The following is an 18,956-nucleotide window of genomic DNA, read 5'->3' on the forward strand; positions in this document are numbered from 1 at the left end:
ACGACCTCCCGATCACGGGGCGGACGCCTTACCACTAGGCCAACCGTGCCGATATCCCGGGTGCAGCTGTGTGTGAGAGAGTGTGTATCGTTGGGGGTCATGTTTGTCACCTTCACACAATATATCTCTGTCTCTATCTGATTCGTTTTGTCAGCTCTCAATGTCTATCTATCTGTATCTATCGTAGGGGTCAGCTCTTGCGGACATGGTGAGAACTGAGTTAATGATTGTCGGAACCAATTGCACATGAGGACCAAACAACACCATATACATAAATGTGAACACGGTACGTGTATATACTTGTCGAATCTGCTTTCCTCAATCCTCATATATATAATTATGTTCACTTTCTTGTTCACGGAGTATGTATTCATCAAAGCATGGGAGATTTGAACGCATGTAGAAGAAGATACTCTTTTAATTGCTGTTATCTTGTCTGTGTATTTGTTCTGTATGCGGCAATGCCATTTTTTGTTATTTATCTCAATGATTCATTATTTGTTATTAAAAAGTGGATTATGAAAGGATGGGGAAAATGAATTGAATTAACAATTATGATATACAACTCACTGAATTAACGTGAAGTTTAGGCCTACCACCTTACTCTTTCCACATTTTTGATTTGATTTGACTGCATAAAACCAAATGGCGTTTGGTGGATCCACAGTGCTATAACTCACAGCTAGAAACAGAATATCATCTGTCTATAAAATGGGATTTTTTGGTTGTTTAAAACTTTGATAATTCTGTTCATGACCTCATGGATAAAAGACATGCATGCTCGTGATTTGCACGATGGGTATCTGTGGCGGGGTGGTAAGACGTCGGCCTCTTAATCGGAAGGTCGAGGGTTCGAATCCCGGCCGCGGCCGCCTGGTGGGTTAAGTGTGGAGATTTTTCCGATCTCCCAGGTCAACTTATGTGCAGACCTGCTAGTGGCTTATCCCCCTTCGTGTGTACACGCAAGCACAAGACCAAGTGCGCACGGAAAAGATCCTGTAATCCATGTCAGAGTTCGGTGGGTTATAGAAACACGAAAATACCCAGCATGCTTCCTCCGAAAGCGGCGTATGGCTGCCTTAATGGCGGGGTAAAAACGGTCATACACGTAAAATTCCACTCGTGCAAAAACACGAGTGTACGTGGGAGTTTCAGCCCACGAACGCAGAAGAAGAAGAAGAAGACCTCATGGATAAAAGACATGCATGCACGTGATTTCCACGATGGGTATCAAGAAATTTGAGCTCCATTATAAACTCGCGTGAATACCCCAAGATTAAAAAAAGAATTAAGGATGACCAGATGATATCTATTTGAGGTCTACGGAGTTGAACAGACAAAGATCAGTTTGAAATACAAACCGACGTTTCATTTCAGTCAATAAATATATAAAGAGTGTATAGATTTGCGTCAATAGAGTAGAGTCATGCAGTTTCATCAAAAACGGAAGAAACAAGAATAGAAATAGGCCCTACTGCATTCATAGTTCGATTTATGAAGGGGGTGGGGGTGGGGTGAGGCACCCTGGGTGGGGGTGAGGCACCCTGGTTGGGGGTGAGGCACCCTGGGTGGGGTGAGGCACCCTGGGTGGGGGTGAGGCACCCTGGGTGGGGGTGAGGCACCCTGGTTCTATATAAGGGGTATAGAAACAATACAGAGCTCAGAAGACGTGTATTTAACATAAAGAGGTCCTATATACAAGCACGTGGTTTTCTACCAAGATTATCAGACAGACAGACAGACAGACAGACAGACAGACAGACAGACAGACAGACAGACAGACAGACAGACAGACAGACAGACAGACATTAAAGAAAAAGGGAAAAAAGCCGGAAAAGGAGAAACAAAGAAACAATTAGCGAACAAAACAAAAACGAAATAATTAAGACAGGATACCAAAAGATCAAAGATTCTTTGAAAGACAGAAGAATATAAAAGACACAACTAAGACCAAAAAAAAGAATGACAAAATAACACAAACAAATGTTTGCAAAAAATTAAGAGGATTAGCCAGCGATTAGTCAATATCGTATCACAGCGAGGGCAAGACTCAAAAGCAAATCGGACATTTTCAACCAGTGTCGGATATCACCGGAATATTATCGCCGCATATTTCCCTCTACCCACAGTTCCCTGGTAACGAGAGAATTGGCGAGATTTGACGAAACCTCTTCATGCCAAAGTCGGCTACTTGTAGGAGATAGGTGTTTTAATAAATGACGGGTCGAGGCGATAATACTTTTATTGTTTGAAATAAAAAGACAGGAACAAATACCGGTCCCGTCTCTGATCTTTCACAAATGATAGCACGAGTGTTGGCAATATTGTGCATGTTTTCCCCCTTTTGTTTTTGTTTTGTTTTGTTTTTCTTTTGTTTTTTGTTTGTTTTTGCTTGTTTTATCTCGACAAAATGACTGAAGTAATTATTTTCAATTTCAAGAAAGGAATGCACGTTGAAGATGTAGCCTACGAACACAGAAGAAACTGAACAGGAGAAGATGTCAAAATAAATGAATGGCGAATGAATAAAACAAAAATGTTGATGTTTTAAGCAAGAAAGTATAATATTCAGTATGCACGTATACATAGGTTACATATGGCGGCGATGCATGCATTCTTTCTTTGCTGTGTAATCATTTCCTGCTCCTCTCTTTTCGTCTTTCTTTCTTTTTACATTTAGTCAAGTTTTGACTAAATGTTAGAGGGGGAATCGAGACGAGGGTCGTGGTGTATGTGTGTGTGTGTGTGTGTGTGTGTGTGTGTGTGTGTGTGTGTGTGTGTGTGTGTGTGTGTGTGTGTGTGTGTGTGTGTGTGTGTGTGTGTGTGTGTGTGTGTGTGTGTCTGTGTGTCTGTGCGTGTGTGTGTGTAGAGCGATTCAGACTAAACTACTGGACCGATCTTTATGAAATTTTACATGAGAGTTCCTGGGAATGATATCCCCGGACGATTTTATCTTTTTTTCGATAAATGTCTTTGATGACGTCATATTCGGCTTTTTGTAAAAGTTGAGGCGGCACTGTCACACCCTCATTTTTCAATCAAATTGATTGACAATTTGGCCAAGCAATCTTCGAAGAAGGCCAGACTTCGGTATTGTATTTCAGCTTGGTGGCTTAAAAATTAATTCATGACTTTGGTCATTAAAAATCTGAAAAATTGTATAAAAAAAAAATTATAAAACGATCCAAATTTACGTTCATCTTATTTTTCATCATTTCCTGATTCCAAAAACATATAAATATGTTATATTTGGATTAAAAACAAGCTCTGAAAATTAAATATATAAAAATTATGATCAAAATTAAATTTTCAAAATCAATTTAAATACACTTTCATATTATTCCTTGTCGGTTCCTGATTCCAAAAACATATAGATATGATATGTTTGGATTAAAAACACGCTCAGAAAGATAAAACGAAGAGAGGTACAGAAAAGCGTGCTATTCTTCTCAGCGCAACTACTACCCCGCTCTTCTTGTCAATTTCACTGCCTTTGCCACGAGCGGTGGACTTACGATGCTACGAGTGTACGGTCTTGCTGAAAAATTGCATTGCGTTCAGTTTCATTCTGTGAGTTCGACAGCTTGACTAAATGTTGTATTTTCGCCTTACGCGACTTGTTTTCCTTGCTCTCTCTTTACATTTAGTCAAGTTTTGACTAAATGTTTTAACGTAGAGGGGGGAATCGAGACGAGGGTCATGGTGTATGTGTGTGTGTCTGTGTGTGTCTGTGTGTAGAGCGGTTCAGACTAAACTACTGGACCGATCTTTATGAAATTTGACATGAGAGTTTTTTCATTTTTTTGATAAATGTCTTTGATGACGTCATATCCGGCTTTTCGTGAAAGTTGAGGCGGCACTGTCACGCCCTCATTTTTCAACCAAATTGGTTGAAATTTTGGTCAAGTAATCTTCGACGAAGCCCGAACTTCGGTATTGCATTTCAGCTTGGTGGCTTAAAAATTAATTAATGACTTTGGTCATTAAAAATCTGAAAATTGTAAAACAAATATTTTTTTTATAAAACGATCCAAATTTACGTTCATTTCGATGCGCTGACTTCGTCGTCCCTCCGGCTAGGTGACCGCTGATCTCGGGAGGAAAATGCAAGTGCCCCCGGGCACCCAGACGTGGACTGGAGGAGCACAAGAGTGTCGTGTATAGAAAGGGGAACAAGAAATCATTACTGAGTGCTAGGTGTCCTTCGCATTGTCCGCGGGAGTTAGTTTCAACTTGTTAAACTAATTCGACGTGCTAACATTTTGACAAGGGCCTGAAGCGAAGTTACTACTGTGCGTGTGTGTGTCTGGCTGTCTGGCATGGAAGGGGTGGGGGAGGTAGCTCTCACCCCACCCCTCTCTTACTCCCACCAATCTAATCCCCCCTTCGCCCACCCCCACTCTCTCATGCGTGTGTATATTTTCAGTTGGTTTTGTTTCTATGTTTGTTTGTTTGTTGCTGTTGTTGTTGCCTTTCCCCCGAAAATGTCCATCTTCCTCTTCCATGGTTAATTAAAACACCTTTTAATTCACATTCTCACAATCATACATGTACATATCAACATAGTAACAGACTTGATTCGAAGCTCGACACGTGCACAAATGATGTCAAAAGATACTAGTAAGTAAATGCTCACACGTGGTCTTATCAGAAAAGGGAACTTCCCAACAATGTGCGAACAATAGAAGGCAAAGAAAATAATCGTCCATTGCTCTCAGAAAAGACACTCCGAACTGTTGCCGAAGGAAAAAAAAAAGCATATCAGTTTTCCCACGGAATTTGATCAATTCTAGACACTACTGATCTGCCATGCAATAAACCGATCCGTTTGCAGCTCGATCAATCGTTTTATCCTCCAACCACACCCTGCCTAACGCGTCAACCGCTAATCTGCACCCCCTCCCCCTCCACCGAACACCCCCCCCCCTCGCCCCTCGCCCCCGCTCTAACCCACCTCCATGTGCACCCTTACCCTTGACCCCTAGCATGTCCAATTTCACACAGAAAAAGCTGCTTTGTGCATATAGACGTCATTCGGTAAAACAGATTTGTGCTTTCATCAACATATGGCAAAATTCCAGAATCATGTCAAAATCATGAATTTGTCAAATTTACACTTCCGCGAATGTGAGATCTGAAAAAACCATTACATTCTGCTTTTTACCCACAATATCTTGAGCATGATATTTGTAGGCCTATCAATCGCTCAAATAGTCAGTCAACCCATTGTCTCTTTTTCTCCCTTCTCCCTACCTCCTCCTCGCCTGTTTTATCAAACACTAGCTCCGAGACTGTCCATGTTCCTCAATCACAACTCACAACTGAATCAATACAAAATCCACCATGTTTCCCAATAATAAAAGACAGGAAACCGACAATCACGAAACTGACATGCGACTCAGTCATAGCGCTGACACTGGACTGACGGGTGCACCCCGTTGAGGAAAAGTACCCGTTCAGTGTCAGTTTCAACATTCGAACTAGCCGGGGTGTGGTCTTTCTTTCTTGTTCAATAATTGTTGTCGCCTTTGGCGCTACTGTTTTGGCTTCGTCTGTAAACACCTTTCATTGTCGCGTGCACTTCGCGATGGAACGTGAATCTTTTGACAGAGGGACTATAGAGAGACGTTAAAGTGTGAAGGGGTGGGGGGGGGGGGGGGGTCAAGGGCTGCGGGGGATGGGGGTGGAGGGAGGAGGACGGGTGGGGGTGGATTAGGTTGACGTGTTCGGCAGGGGGTGGTAGGAGGCTGACCCCATTGATGGAGATTCAAATAGATCGATTTATTGACAGTTCAGCGTTTGAAATCAATCAAAGTCTGTGGGAAAACTTCACAAACGTTTATTTTCTGAGCCTTTCCTCTCAGAACAGTGCATGATGTCTCTCTTTGACTTCTTCTTCTCGTGTTGAAATATTTGTTTCAAAAAGGTTTGAAAAGTTCAGGAATAAAGAGTTGATGTGTGAATGAAAGGCGGGACTGAAAATGTGTGTGGGTTTTTTTTTTTTTTAATCACACTTATATAATTATGGAAAAACGGACATAGTTCACTTTTCAATTTCAAGTGCAAGCCGGTCAGTTTCTTTTTTTTTTATTCTTCTTAAAAAAAATCAAAACAAAATTATAATCTGCGTAGGGATTACTCATTCAAAGTTTCAACAACTAAAAACAATAATATTAATCACTATGGAACCTTCATCTATCCCCCTTTCCACATGCAGTTCAACTTCTGGCTAATCTTAGCCAGTTTCGCGGATTATCGCCGCAGGCCGAGACCCGGAACGTGTTGCCGGGGGGAGGAAATCGGATCAGTCGGTCTCGGCGAGAGGCCGCTCGGTGCGCCCACACATGTCAATTTCCTGATGATTGGCAGCCTGCTCAGAAACTGACTATGGGACGATTTTCTAGAAATGTCTTCGTCTTTCCTTGAAAACTTGGGACTGATGTCGATTTTTCTTCTTTAATTTTGTAATTGTTTTCTTTTTGGTTTTTTTTGGTTTTTTTGGTTTAAGCGTGTTTTTATTAATGTCTTGTATACACGTTATAAACAGTAACAACATTGAGAACGTTAAGGCGTAAGGGTCACCCAGAATTTGGAAAAAATCGTTTTTCAGATATACTAAATTATGATGTTGCCAAAAGCTAGAAAAATATCTCTATTTTCATGTGCAGTTTACATTGTGTCTCTAGCATACATAGTTTTCTTGCAATAAGTGCTCAAAGTAGGTTGGTGGGAATTAAAAATCACTTTAATCAAGGGTCTGTTGAATGAAATTATCGGTTCTGATGATGAATTTGATTCCAAAAACTGCTCAGAACAGTCTGACACAGATGATGAATCAGACAGTAGCTCAAGTGAAGATAGTTTTGATTCTGATTTCTGATGACCCCCCCCCCCCCCCCCCCCCCCCCCTAAGGGACATAGACTGATAGATGTTGGTTTAAACATAAGTTTATTTTAACAAAGGTTACAATCATGACATGTGTACAAAGTTCACAGAAACAGCAACAAGCTAGAAGCTTATAGTGGTGTTCCTGCATGACAGTACAACATAAGGCGGTAACGGCTGAAAAATTTGTCTCAATAAACCAAATCTATTAATAACGTAATGAACGTTGCATAATGATGATAAAGAAAGACAGTAAAGGAAGGAAGGAGGGGGAGGTGAATTATGTGATTGGGGAGGGTACAGTTTAAATGAAAAGCAAGTAAACATGAAAAGAAAATTGAATGAAAATTGTACATCAAAACAAAAATCAGTTTTAGAATACATATATAATATTGATGGTGTTAGCGAGTAAGAGATAGGGAGGGAGAGAGGGAGGGAGGGAGGGGGAAAGTGAGAGAGAGGGGGAGAGTGAGAGAGAGAGACTGAGGGGGAGAGAGAGAGAGAGAGAGAGAGAGAGAGAGAGAGAGAGAGAGAGAGAGAGAGAGAGAGAGAGAGAGAGAAAGAGAGAGAGAGAGAGAGACGAGTAGACGTATCGATTTTGTTTTCACTTTACATGTTTATCTGTTCGAAACGGCCGGACTGTCCAATAAATTCCTGCACTGTTAAAAAGATTTTTTTGTTAATTTTTGTTTGCAAGGAGGGGTTTCCATGAAGTAGAATATCTGTGTGTATGAAGTTGTTGGTTAGTTTGTTGATTGTGTTGTTTCTTGCAGCTAAGTGTAAACGGCATTCTAGTAAGAAGTGTGTTGCAGTTTCTGTTCCATCACCACAGTCGCATACGCTATTTTCCGCAAGGTGTCGCTCAACTAAGTCTTTCTTTAGATCGCTGATATTAAGTCTCATTTTTGTGTGGATTATTTGTGTTTGTCGACTGCCACTGTAGAAGTAAACGGGAATTTGTGTGTCGTCTTTTGTTAAGTAATGTTTAAATTCCCCGAGGGAGTCGGTTAACTGTATTTGTTCAGGTAGTTGGTTCCAGAGTACTGTTGTCGAAGGAAAAAAGGATGTTTTGTACGTTTCTGTTCGATGTGGGGGTATACTTCGTTCTAAGGGGCGGCGTCTGTGGTAGGGGTTGTTGGCTGCTACGAGAGGTGGGAGTGCTGCTTGTAGGTATGGGGGGGTCTTGTCGTGAGTAATTTTATGGAACATTGTTAGTTTATGACGGTTACGCCTTTCAGATAATGATTGGAGTCCAGATTCTCCGTAAAGCTTAAAGTGACTGGTTCCGCGGACAGCTCCGATGATTGTTCGTATTGCATCTAGGTTTAACTGTTCGAGTTCATCTGTTAGGGTTTTGCTACAATTGTCCCATATTATGTCGCAATAATCAAAGTGTGGTAGAATGAAGGATTTATACATAATTTCCAATGATTTTCGGCTCAGTCTATATTTGTATGTACGCAAGCAAGCTACGAGAGTTCTGCACTTTGCAACAAGAGATTTTATATGTTCATCCCATTTACAGTTGTTTTGTATTATTATTCCTAAGTGTTTGTGATTTTGGGAACTTTCAAGGATGGTATTGCCAAAGTTTAGATCTGCGATATCAGGGGTTCTTTGTGTACAAAAGTTCACCAATTCAGTTTTTGCATGGTTAAATGCTACCTTCCATATTGATAGATAGATGTTGAACTGTTTGCTGTTTTATGTGGTGAAAGTTTGCGCGAAATCACAGAGCAGCTACACTGTCTGCATGATCAACTGTTTTAAATATTCACCTATTCCATTGAAACTTTGCACATCAAATGTTCACTTGACTGGCTATATTTTGTTCTAAAATGAAGCTGATAATCAGAAAAATAAAATGTTGTTGATTGTGTGATATATCATAATATATAGAATTATAGTATTCTTTTGCTAATGCTACTAAAAGCAAAATGTCCAACAAAACAGAAAGCTTTTAGAACATAATGTAGGTAATGATGCTTTAAATATGAGTGCCAATTTATTTTTCAATTGGACACACACTTTTTTCCCAAGAGTGCATTGAAAAATGCAAAATTAGCATTTTTGCAGGTTTCTTTTGCCCATTTGTTTACGAACTAACTAATTTTTTCAGTTGTTCTACTTAATTTAGACATTCAAACTTGATGTTTTCTGAAAATATAATGATTTTTGAAGAAAACAACCAAACATCAAGCCAATTCATTGATTGCAAGTGACTGAATAAAAAAAAAACAGTTTTGGTCCGACAATCTGGGTGACCCTTACGCCTAAACAAGCAGACTGCTTATGGACACGTTTTTTTTTTTTTTTTTTTGGGGGGGGGGGGGAGGAGGGGTTCCTTTTCTTTGTGTGTGTGTGTGTGTGTGTGTGTGTGTGTGTGTGTGTGTGTGTGTGTGTGTGTGTGTGTGTGTGTGTGACAGTGTGTGTGTGTGTGTGTGTGTGTGTGTGTGTGTGTGTGTGTGTGTGTGTGTGTGTGTGTGTGTGTGTGTGCAAAATATATCATTTGTTGTCAATAAAAGTGATAAGACGCAGAAGGCTTTAAAAAAATGAGCAGAGGTGTTCATGAATTTTGTTTAACCTATCACTCTTTATGGACAAGCAAAGACTCAGAAAAGAATATTGTATATCGTGTATTTATTGACCTCGCACTTTCAACTTGTTTGTAAAAATGAATTAAAATTGTTTTGTGGAAGACAAAAACACACTATAGATTTATATTACTGGAGAGTTTATCTGTCGCAGTTTGTCGGAAAAAAATCATTTTGATTTTGATTTTAATTTTAATTTTAATTTCCATTTCCATTTCCATTTCATGTTCATTTCATGTTCATTTTATGTTCATTTCATGTTCATTTCATTTCATGTTCATTTCATGATTATAACTATGGCCAGCCACGTGCCGTATACCAACATCTTTTACGCACGCCAAATGAATCCCACGTGCATGTCGGAAACACAAAGTGTCAGACGGACTAACGGGTCGTCGTTGAATGTTGACGCTCAGCGCATCTTCCCGGCTATAACCGCCGTGGACGTTTTCCCACACAGGTGTGGTTGCGAAACTCGAGTAGCTCTATAGGACCTTAATGGACACGTATTACAACCTCTCCAAATTCCAGACATTGAGCGAAAAGCCCATGCACGTGCGGCAATAAAAACATCAGCGATTTTAACAATGTACGGAGAATGTGTTGCGTCAGTGAAGTGCTTGTCACTTTGAGATCTACGTCATTGGGGTAACTGTGACATAAGTCCAGCAGTCGCGTCACAGAGGACGTTCTTGCCGTCGGAGCAGACTAGATTCTGTCGAGGATAGAAGGGATTCTTTGCCTCACCACTTCCAGCCTATAAAACTTGTTACATTCTGAAAATTCTGGGGTTTTTGTGGTTTTTTTTTACAAAGGTGTTATCTTGTGAATGTGTGTGTTTATACAGAAGTGTGCAGATGATATATGCACTATTAAAAAAAAGAGTTATTTGCGGAAACTTTGATTGTATAGAGGCGAAAATGAGAGCGAAAATCCTCATAGCTTAATGTGCAGTGTAAAGTTTTCGTATAGAATTAATTTCTTAAGTCCAACCTATATGTCAGCCTGCTAAAGTGCTTCTAAAGTAAATGGTTGCTCTTATTTCATGTAAAACCCGGATAGATCAGTGGCGGTAAACATGAATGTGTATACATAAAGGGCGGTGTTTTTGATTACAGTGCTCGCTTGGTATGTGTGTGTATATATAGTGTGTATAGCATAATATTGTGTGAACAGTACATGTGGTAATTTGTGTCCGTATGGTTAATTGTTTTATGTACGTTGTACATTTAATAGTTCTATTCTGCATATGTTCTTTTGTAAAGGGCCTAGAGCCATAGGTTAGGCACTTAAACATGTCCAGTTATTATTATTATTATGATGATGATGATGATGATGATTATTATTATTATTATTATTATTATTATTATTATTATTATTATTATTATTATTATTATTATTATTATTATTGGTAATTGTGTATACACACAGCAGCAATGAGCTCTTGAAAAGCACAGGTTAACCCACTTGAAAAGCAGGAAGAGAGTCGTAAAAGATTTCTTATAAGATATAACGTTAACTGCTTTTGTTCATGTCCCTATAATGAAATTCGAAACTGATGGAATCAGCCCCCAACCAAACCTGATCACGCATGCAGGTGCGGTATAAATTAAATTATAGTCAGTGTCATAAGTGTTAACGGGATATTGTCAAGATATCTTGAAATTCCACAAATGATGACAGTAGCACATGTAGCATCAAAAAGCAGCGGAACAAGCAATGGACGCGGTTAGCTATGACGTCACGGAAGAGGTTGTTACGTCATCGTGCACGGGTAACGGGTAATTGTCAAGATATCTTGAAATTCAACAAGCATAACAGCATAACATTACAATTAGAGTAACACATGCAGCAATAAAAAGCAGCGGCACAAGCAGTGGCGGGCAGCGATTACAGCACTGAAGAGTTGTGACATCATTTACAGGATGACGTCAGAGCGAGCGGACGTCACTGCCCTGGCTACATGGTTATTTTTCAAAGAGGGAAGAAAATGAAGTTTTCTCTTAATTGTGTGTGAACAAGTAGACCTAGAAGTAGCACCTAACAGAGTCAAGTGTGTGGACAAAAATATAAATTAATTATTTCAACAACAAAAATTTAAAAACGGAAATTCTGTCATAAAAGATAAACCCATCAGTTGCTTGATATCAGGCTATAAGAAGTTGATTAATTCCGAAATATACGGAAAAGAACAAACAAGGCGTAATCTTTTTTTTTACTTGAAAATAGAAAATAAACTTCATTGTACTAACGGAGAGATGTTACTTCACTGAAGTGTTCATGACGTCACTTAAGTCTGACGTAGTTGCTCACTAATGATATTAAAATCCCTTCATGCAGTCCGTTAATATATTGCTGCGAACGCAATCAATTGCGACATTTTGAAGAAAAACAACAACTGGAAGTAAGATATTTTTTTAAACAAAATATACCAAAGCACAGCTGCTGCATGCTCAGCTGAAGTGCTTGTCAGTGACGTCACTTGACTCTGAAGTAGCTGTGACGCAATGCCACCAGCAGCGTCAGAGCGGACGTTCCTGCCATCGCATGCACCATGATTATTAGACTATTAGAGATTCTGCAGCGATTCCAAACTACCCCTCGCAGACAGCTTCCACACTTAATCTTGTTACATTCCGCAAATCCTGTTTTCCTGGCACTTCTATTAAGTTTACACATGTGTGTAAACAGTAGCGGCGGTGGCAGCTTTTATGCGTAATTACCTATGAACGTAACAAAGCAAAGATGCAGTGTAGACATGTTGATCTGAGGTGCAATTATCGAGTATATAAATAATATGATGTTTTTAAACTTTGTATGTATACAATCGCCGGGTCGAAAGGGGGGAGGGGGATCTTTTCGCAGAAATGATAACTGCATGGGCACATACAGGCTTTCTTATATAACGAGTGTATATTCTGTCATTAAAAAAGACACACACAAAAACAGCGATAAATAATTAAGACGCTTCTAAAGAATCCGTAAACTGTATAATGCAATGGTGAACAGACATGTAAGCTAATGCGGAGCAGTGGCATTACTTTTAGATATTCTAAAGAAATATACCATTCACTCTATAAGTAAAAAGCAACTGATACAGGAAGCTCTACAACATATTTTTTAAACGAGATGACGTCATCTTTACTCATGAGACAGTCACGCTTCCCTCAAAACCAAATTAACAACCCATGCATACGATACATTAAAACGACAGAGGCACAAAAAGTCACACATACTTGTTATACACACTATCAACATTCCAGAGATAACAAAACAGACGCTACCCTCGGCAATAAAACTCAACGGCACAAGCGCGAGACGTCACTGAAGTAGATGTGACGTCATATCAGAAGGGATGTTCCTGCCACTTGGTTAATAGAGGAGAATCGCACTTAGGTTGTCGATCGGAGCTTAGTACAGTGGACGCCGCTTAATAAAACCGCGGTTAATAGAGCCAGCCGCTTATAAAAGCCGATTTCAGACGGTCCGGATTTATCACTATATCTTATGTATTAGAAAAAGCCGGTTAATAAACCCAACCCGCCGCTTATTAAAGCCAGTTTTCTCAGAGAAATCACGTAGTTTGTGACTAAAACTCACATTATCTTGTTCTGATGTGGAAGACGACCAACAAACAAACACTCATAAAATCGTTCTTCTCTTCCGAGTAATGATTCGTGACGGTGACAGTGAAATTATTGATGTACCGAAATGATCAAAGTACACGTACATGTACATAATTAAAACAAAAGTTCAACATCCTTCGTGAAGTTTTGTTTAGATTCAAACAAGTGTAAATGACGAAAGAAAGTGACTGAGTGACGTAAACTAAAGAGAATTTTTTTTTTTTTCGAAAATGATGTATTCCTGGACCGCCGGTTAATAAATCCGCCGCTTATTAAAGCCATTTTTCGTCGGTCCAGAAGTGGCTTTATTAAAGCGGCGACCACTGTATAGAGCGCGCATGCAAGTCTGCTCTACATTGAGAAAAAAAAGATCCCAAAGCTCTTGCGGGGAGGGGGGGGGGGATAATTTCCCTCACTTATAGAGTGTCTGAACCACTGGCGGATGTTTCTTGCCATCACCACATGGTCATCAGACTATAGATCTGAGGTGTGTGATAAGACGGATAAGGCTGACAGCTTCCAGGGTAAAACCTTGTGACAGACCACAAATCCAGCGTTCAACAAACAAAGTTCATCGTGTAAAAATGTAAATCAGACATGCAAAAACACGGATATTCACTTTATAGGGGCATGCGCTGATTTGATGATCATTAGATTTGTTTTTAAAATGCAGCCACAAAACGTCAGTGTTTATGAAATATGAATTATAGAAAGGCCAAGCGCGGAATTGTCGTACTAACAGCAATTAAAAAAAGTAATAACATTAAGTTATTTGCTTTAATTCAGCACACACACAGAATTAAAGGAAAAATCCCTGTCCAACTACCGTTTTTCAAAAGAACTGGCTGTGACGTCACGTTGAAGCTTTACGTCACTGGAGGAGATGTGACGTCATCGTAGCAGTAGCAACCGAGCGGTCATTCCTGCCATGGCCACTATGTCATCAGACTATATAAGATCCCGTTGGTGATAACAATGTACCCATGGATGACAACTTCCAGGGTAAAACCTATTACAACTTACATCCAACAAATCCTGTTTTCGTGGCACTCCTACTTTTCATATAGACCTACATGCTTGCAAACAAGAGGTGATGGCAGCCGAGATGCTTATCTAGTACATGTAGATTTATTGATTGCATTCAAAACGAGAGAGAAAAAATCTAGCATATATATAGATGTAAATCTAATGGAAACACGAAAATTCACGGCATACGTGCGCACTGCCATTATTTGATAATCATCAATGGAACTGTTTGGAGAATTCAACACAAACTGATCAGCTTTTATCGAATAAAAATTAGGATTAAGCGCGGAATTGTCCTTGTAACGGAAATACAAATAAAACTTTGCTGCAATTAAGCAACAAAAATCGACGGAACGAGCGCTATTTTGAATGCAGCAATATTGTCTTGACATCATTGTAACAGTGACGTCAACATAGACGTTCGTGCTATCGTCACATAGTCCTCAGATAATAGATCCCGTTTGCGATAAGGGTAAACTGACTTAAATTGTAGATTATACAAATAAAGTCGTGAAACGTTATTGGTAAGATTATGTGAGATCTCATAACACGTTTTTAACGTGTGCTTCATTGTAAGTATGGTGTTGTGTTGTCATGATTGTGTGTATATAAATACATTTTTGTGTTAACTAAATCCTGTTTTTTCATGGCATTGTTAACTCTTATATATACACAAGAACATGTATAATTCAGGGACATGAGCGGACAGCATTTACACTAAAATAAAATGGTGCGTTATATGTCGAGATGTGAATCAGTAATTGAAAAACACGGATATTCACAGCATATGTGTGCACGTAATTATTTGATATTCATCAATGGGACTGTTTGCAAAAAATCCACACAAACAAATCCTCTGTATCATCTTATCTCCTGAAAATAATTCTGCACGAACATACCGTTTAAAGAATGTTATAAATGCGATGTCAATATAGAAAAGAGTGAAGGAAGGAAGAAAGAAAGAAAGACAAAATTAAGTTAGAAAAATAAAAAAAAGGAAAGAAAAGCAAGAGAAAAAAAAGACAAAAATAAATAAAGATCTTGAAGAAAGAAACATTTAAGAAAAGTGAAAGAAAGAAAGAAAAAATGAAAGAAAGAAAGAAAGACAGACAGACAGACAGACAGACAGACAGACAGACAGACAGACAGACAGACAGACAGACAGACAGACAGATAGACAGACAGACAGAAAAAATGAAAGAGAGAAACAAAGAAAAAAGAAAAGTAAGAAAGAAAAAAAGAAAGAAAGAAAAAAAGTTGGGAAAAAAGAAAAAAAAGAAAAAAGAAAGAACAGAAATGAAAGGAAAAGAAATGAAAAACTGAAAGAAACAAACAAACAGATCTCGATCAAAAATAAACAATCAAACAAAACAAATAAAAGCAAAATGGGGAAAAGTAAAATAATATAATTTTCTCAACAATTGCAACAACAAAATCAGCAATAATAATATCATAAATTATAACAACGCCTGTCACAACGAATAAAACAAAAATAAGGTTAAAATGAAGAAAGATTAATAATAATAGTATTTTTTGATTATGTAAAAATGAAGAAAATAAACTTATGAAGCACAGATCAAATTCATGCCGTGTCATTGTCGTTTCTCAAAGCCACGGCAGATGAACCAACGAGAAAACAACATTTTAACATTATAACTCGGGAAGGTATACCATTTCAATTTGATTCTACATTTGTACAATGAAAACAAGTTAACTGTTCAAGGACGTTCTGGAGAATGTTGTGTCCTTCTGGGTGATCCACTCCTAACACAATGTTGCAATTTATGTACAGTACATTTTTGGTTTGTAATCTTGATTAAAACGATATTTTCACATCGTTATTTGATTTATTTCGCAATATTTTGCAATCGTTTGGACAAACAGAAACACTGCGGCATCCAAATAATGTCTCTTTCAAACCAGTAATAACATTTATACTTGTGCATACATACATGATCCCCCCCCCCCCCCCCCCAAAAAAAAAAAAAAAAAAAGGAGTATCGTTTACTTTATACTTTGCATGCACAGCGAGTATGTCTTATCCAGCGTTGTTTGTATACTTGCATGTAGCTAGCTCTCTCTCTCTCTCTCTCTCTCTCTCTCTCTCTCTCTCTCTCTCTCTCTCTCTCTCTCTCTCTCTCTCGCTCTCTCTCTCTCTCTCTCTCTCGCTCTCTCTCTCTCTCTCTCTCTCTAACTCTCTCTCGCTCTCGCTCTCTCTCTCTCTCTCTCTCTCTCGCTCTCGCTCTCTCTCTCTCTCTATCTCTCTCTCTCTCTCTCTCTCGCTCTCGCTCTCTCTCTCTCTCTCTCTCTCACTTTCTCTCTCTGTCTCTGTCTATCTCTCTCTCTATCTATCTATCTCTCTCTCTCTCTATCTCTCTTTGTCTCTCTGTCTATCTCTCTCTCTTTCCCCCACGCTCTCTGTGTGTCTATGTCTATGTCTCTGTTTCTATCTCTATCGCTATATCTATCTCTATCTCTGTCACTGTCACTGTCTCTCTCTGTTTCTCTCTCTGTCTCTGTCTCTGTCTCTCTCTGTGTTTCTATCTCTATCGCTATCTCTATCTCTATCTCTGTCACTGTCTCTGTTTCTCTGTCTCTGTCTCTGTCTCTGTCTCTCTCTGTCTCTCTGTCTCTCTGTCTCTCTCTCACTCTCTCTCTCTCTCTCTCTCTCTCTCTCTCTCTCTCTCTCTCTCTCTCTCTCTCTCTCTCTCCCTCTCTCTCCCTCTCTCAGTCTATCAATCTGAATTTTACTGCGAATGGCGCCCACTCTCGCTTTGTAATCGTCGCGCATTGTATAGCGTTTAAACCTTTCAACATGCCCAACACATTCTGTTCATTATTCTTCTGCTAAATATTAATGTATTTTCGTCAGTGCTTTCTTGCTTGTTTACTATAGCGTGCTTGCTCTCTATATATAGGTTTGTTTGTCTGCGCAATTCCAGAACTGGACTCCGACCACTTCTATATAATCGGTCAGTATGAATCCGGCAGGTTCTTCCTACTAATTCGCTTATCAAAAATAAAAAATAGAAAAAAATTACTTACCGTCCTCATTTCATTTTCGCTCGACCTGCCACAAACACGTACACAAAAACTGCATCCCTTATGGCCGATGTTTAGATCCGCTTTGAAGTATTTCTACACGATGAAACCTATAGTATGCAGCTTACAAAACTTAAAACGCGAGCAGCAAGAAAAAGAGCGAGACAGAGACAGAGGATGATTGAGCTATACACACCCAAACACACACCAAATCCGATTAGAGAAATGACTCAGGAAGAAAAACTTGTCTCTGCCGACTTCAGTTTTAAACCCTAAAACCCAAGTGACAAAACTTCCATCCTTATTTCTGTTTTATTTCATTTTGAATAGAATTTTATTTTCTCTGTGTGTGAAAGTAGGCGTGACGCATCGAGCCGACTTCAACATGCAGATCAACAACAGCGCTCTGTGTCGGTGACGGTTTCGTGTTCAGTGATGCGCGACCCGATTCAATGATCCGTAACGGGGGTGCTGAAATACACAACGTTTGTCACGTCGCTATTGGTCCAGAGGGAGGAGACATGGATACGGTGCTAAAAGTCAAATTATCACCCATACGTCCAGCGCACAGATACAACCTCAATTTGAGTTCAAAGTCTGCATCTAGAACTGATTTGATCTACTAAAAAACACTAATGCGCTGACAGTATAGGTGATTTTCAGCGGTTCACTGATCGTGTGAAATTTAGGTTTCACTTTTTCTTGTGTGTCTGGATTTTTCGGTTCGGCGCTTTAACCGTAAATGAGGAGGGTTTGTCAATTGTAGAGAGGATAAAGCGATGGATTTATCAAAAGTGGATTACAGGCCCAAATCCTTCCTTTCTGGGATAATTCATGGTAGTCTAGGCGTTATTTCCTGGCGGTTTTTTTACTCAGACCGAATTAAGCACGAAACCATTTAGAGCGCTGTTGTATTCAGTTGGCCGCTGTCAGCGTGAGTTCGATCCCAGGTTCGGCGGAAATTTATTTCACAGAGTCAACTTTGTGTGCAGACTCTCTTCGGTGTCCGAACCTCCCCCCGTGTACACTACATGTGCACGTTAAAGATCCCACGATTGACAAAAGGGTCTTTCCTGGCAAAAATTGCTTAGGCACAGTTAATAATTGTCTACCTTTACCCGTGTGACTTGGAATAATAGGCCGTGAAAGGTAAATATGCGCCGAAATGGCTGCAATCTACTGACCGTATAAAATTTCATCTCACACGGCATCACTGCAGAGCGCCTAGAACTGTACCCACGGAATATGCGCGATATAAGACTCATTGGTTGAGATGTTTGGAAAGACGAGCTAGAGCATAAGCTTGACATGGGGTCTCGGTAGCACAGTTGGTAGAGCACTGAACTTGTGATCGAAAGGTCGCAGGTTCGAATTCGGGCCGGGACGGACACGGGTCAACTTTATGTACAGACCCATAGACGGAAGCCATGTCCCACCCCCGTGTCATCACAATGGCACGTAAAAGACCTCGGTCATTCTGCCATTGGTGCAGATGGCTCATACCACCTAAACACGCATACACCTATGTATCTCATCAAAAGCCGTGAGGGCGTAAAACTCGACATATCCATTCAAGAAAAAAAACAACCTATGTGCAATGCGACAAAGATTGTCAACAAAGGGTACTATATAATAACATATTGCTATGACCAAAGATTGTCAACAAAGGGTACTATATAATAACATATTGTTATGACCAAAGATTGTCAACAAAGGGTACCATATAATAACATATTGTTATGACCAAAGATGAATTGTACATTCTTTGTATCGTCCATCACC

General features: G+C 39.5%; 1 protein-coding gene across 1 annotated transcript in view; it reads right to left on the reverse strand.

Annotated features, from left to right (window-relative positions):
• The window catches only part of LOC138983567 (zinc finger protein ZIC 1-like), an 82,232-nt gene extending 64,770 nt beyond the window's left edge, over positions 1-17,462 (reverse strand). The window contains exon 1 of the mRNA XM_070356844.1: positions 17,178-17,462. The gene's annotated coding sequence lies outside the window, so the exon portion shown is untranslated. The remainder of the gene's footprint in view (positions 1-17,177) is intronic.
• Between the last annotated feature and the right edge of the window lie 1,494 nt (positions 17,463-18,956).

The sequence above is a fragment of the Littorina saxatilis genome, linkage group LG13, assembly GCF_037325665.1.
Source record: "Littorina saxatilis isolate snail1 linkage group LG13, US_GU_Lsax_2.0, whole genome shotgun sequence".
Classification (NCBI taxonomy): domain Eukaryota; kingdom Metazoa; phylum Mollusca; class Gastropoda; order Littorinimorpha; family Littorinidae; genus Littorina; species Littorina saxatilis.